Source organism: Palaemon carinicauda, chromosome 37 (genome assembly GCF_036898095.1).
Source record: "Palaemon carinicauda isolate YSFRI2023 chromosome 37, ASM3689809v2, whole genome shotgun sequence".
NCBI lineage: Eukaryota > Metazoa > Arthropoda > Malacostraca > Decapoda > Palaemonidae > Palaemon > Palaemon carinicauda.
This window is the reverse complement of record NC_090761.1, coordinates 67,282,993-67,287,039: the sequence shown is the minus strand read 5'-3', so window position 1 is coordinate 67,287,039 and position 4,047 is coordinate 67,282,993.

The following is a 4,047-nucleotide window of genomic DNA, read 5'->3' as shown; positions in this document are numbered from 1 at the left end:
TCTAAAAAATATATTGATAATCATCTCCTTCCAGCTAAGAAATATATTGATAATCATTTCCTATCAGCTAAAAAATATATTGATATTCATTTCCTATCAGCTAAGAAATATATTGATAATCATCTTTCCTCAACTAAAGAAATATATTGATAATCATCATTCATCAGCTCAAAATACATTGATAATTATCTTCCCAATCAGCTATAAAATACATTGATAATCATCTTTCCTCAGCTAAAAAATATATTGATAATCATCTATCCTATCTGCTAGAAAATATATTGATACTCATCTTTCTTATCAACTAAAAAATATATATTGATAATCATCTTTCCTCAGCTAAAAAATATATTGATAATCATCTATCCTATCTGCTAGAAAATATATTGATACTCATCTTTCCTATCAGCTAAAAATAATTTATATTGATAATCATTTTTCTTATCAACTAAAAAAATGTATTGATACTCATCTTTCCTATCAGCTAAAAATATATTGATAATCATCTTTCTTATCATCAAAAAAAGTATATTGATAATCATCTTTCCTATCAGCTAAAAAAGAAACTGACAATGACCATAAACTTTAGACGACCTTACCAGCATAGACTCCGTTCCAACATTGCTTTGTGGTGACGTCATACTTGTTTGTGCTGCATTCTGGCATACTGCAGAGTATTTGTGGATAACCATTTAATATTTTACTCTCTGCAAGCAGGATACCATCTTGAGAAATATATGCCTGGGGATAGTAAAGGTACTTTTCAATGTATTACTTGGAAAAGAAAATTACGGGAAAGCCTGAAGGAACAGTGACGTCATGATGACGTCTTATATTACGTCATCGTTGTAGATGGGACCTTGGTTGATTTATGTAATGTCTTTCTAAATTATCCTTCTCTTGCAAATAAATGATTCGTCAGGATAATGATTTGCATTATTAGATTAATACTAACGAGAAGGTTTAGCGAATAGAACTTTCTCTGTCGTTGGATGAGTCAAAATATATCTTGGCAATAAGAGGAATTCATGACGTCAGTCATGACGAATCTGTGACGTAAAGAGAACGTAGTCTACCCTTTAATAATTTCTGCTAAATACTCGCTCAATGTGTGCCAACTTTCTTGTATAATTTCAACTCACTATCATAGATATATTTAACGATGACTTAATCGGTTTTTTTTTTTTTTTTTTTTTTTTTTTTTTTTTTTTTTTTTTTGTCAGTATGTAAACAATTAGGTTTGCCAAGATTCTAAAGTGACATTTTGGAGGCTAGATAATTCCCAATGGTAAATCATAGAATTAGAATAATTCCCAATGATAAATAACTAATGATAAATGATAAAATTAGAATAATTCATAATGATGAATATTTTAATTAGAATAATTCACAATGATTAATAGAATTTGAATAATTCCCAATGATTAATAGAATTAGAATAATTCTCAATGATAAATATTAAAATTAGGATAATTCCCAATGATAAATAATAGAATTAGAATAATTCCCAATGATAAATATTAGAATTAGGATAATTCCCAATGATAAATAATAGAATTAGAATAATTCCCAATGATAAATATTAGAATTAGGATAATTCCCAATAATAGATAATAGAATTAGAATAATTCTCAAAGATAAATAATAGAATTAGAATAATTTCCAATGATAAACTATGGAATTAGAATAATTCCCAATGATAAAGAGTAGAATTAAAATAATTCCCAAAGATAAATAATATAACTAAAATAACCCAAGACAGTGGAAGACCATGGTACATAGGCTATGGCACTACCCAAGACTAGAGAACAATGGTTTGATTTTGGAGTGTCCTTCTCTTAGAAGAGCTGCTTACCAAAGATATGCAAAGAACTTTTACTTTTTATTCACACTCTTAAATGTGTTTGTATAGTGGGGATTGGCCACCTGACCTTTGATGAGTAGCCGCATACCTGAACGCCGACTTTTCCTGTCTTAGGTCAATCTAAAACGAGTACGCAGGTATTATTATTATTATTATTATTATTATTATTATTATTATTATTATTATTTTTTTTTTATTATTATTCTTATTATTATTATTTTTATTATTATTATTGATGTTATTATTATTATTATTATTATTATTATTTTTATTATTCTTATCATTATTATTATTATTATTGTTATTATTATTATTATTATTATTATTATTATTATTACTAGCTAAGTTACCACCCTAGTTGGAAAAGCAGGATGCTACAAGGATCTTATTATTGATGTTGTTATTATTATTATTATTATTATTATTCTTATTATTATTCTTATCATTATTATTATTCTTATCATTATTATTATTATTATTATTATTATTATTATTATTATTATTATTATTAGCTAAGCTACCACCCTAGTTGGAAAAGCAGGATGCTACAAGGATCTTGGGATAGTTTCAATGGAATCCTGAAGGTTGATAGCCTACTCCCTTTCAAAGAATGTTTTCAACTTTATATTTTTCCTTGGAAGGTTTCAACTCTAGTCCGTTGTTTTCTTCTATTCTTTATTGATCATCTTTTTAAAATATAGATATTTCCCCGTTTTGGAATTTGTATGTAAGATACCTCCCCAGAGAGAGAGAGAGAGAGAGAGAGAGAGAGAGAGAGAGAGAGAGAGAGAGAGAGGTTTGGTTCCGGTAGATTGCTCAGACCTTCTCTCCGGACGGGGTGAGTTAGGGGAAGAGGAAGTGTGACGTCACCCATGACGTATTGTATGCGTCATCGTTGCAGTTTTTCTGCGGATAGAAAGCATTAATATTTTCAGCTGTACTTTTTCTGTCCTTGTAAATATTTTATTTAAGATTACCGATTGATATATATTTAGCATAATACCCATGATAACATTTGGTGAATATAATTTCTCATAATTGGATTTAATAGTTAGGGATTTTGATTTTGGCAAGGGTAGAAGGAATATGACGTCATTCATGAGGAATCCATTACGTAATCATCCATTGGAGACTAGCGTGAAAAGCTCGCAGATTCCATTTCTGCAAACTATTCACATATTTAAGCCAACTTTCCAACTTTCAAGAAACAAGGCATAATCATAGATATTTTAATCGGATGACCAGTTGAGAAGTATATTTTCTAATGTTTTTTTATGTTGAACAGGCTTATGTAAGTCCTTTTATAGTTTGTATATCAAATATCTGTTTTAATGTTGTTAATGTTTTTGGAATGTTTTATTTTTATATTCATTACTTCTTATATCGTTTATTTATTTCCTTATTTCCTTTCCTCTTTGGGCTATTTTTCCCTATTTTAGCCCTTGGGCTTATAGCAGCTTGCTTTTCCAACTAGGGTTGTAGCTTAGCTAGTAATAATGATAAAAATAATCATAATAATAATAATAATGATAATGATGATGATGACAAAAACAACAACAACAACAATAATAATAATAATAATAAACATTTTGTCGAGATTCTAAAGAGATATTACCGATGTTCAAAACTTCTCAACATGACTCAGGAATTTATATAATCGGGTAAACAAGATAAATCTATTCAATGAGTATTGTTACTATGCAGCAATGGTAAGCTATCAGAACTCCCTCCATATTTGGTCTTCCCCGGGCTGTCTAGACTCTCGACAGACCCTGGGTGGGTCTAGGGCCCACTACTGAGTCTAGGACTAAGGTCCCACTACTGGGTCTGACCGTCTGACTATGCCTGCCTAGACCCAGGGCTCTCATATTATGTTCAAGGGATTACCTCAGAAATTACCTCAAATTTAGAAAAAAATACATTAGATGCTAAAAAAACTCATAAAACGCAAAACAATTATGAGTAACAAACGCTCTATTTTGTGAAAAATTTGAAGGATAAATTTTAGATACACAATGTATCTATAATCAAAAGCTTACCTGATGAAAAAATTACCTTGAGAGTACTAATTACTCTAGAAATTTCCTTAAATCAACCAAAATGACTCAACCTGGGGTAATTTACCTTGAAAATGAAAGCACTGCCTAGTAAACAGATAAGCATCCGGCCGGAAATTTTCTTCT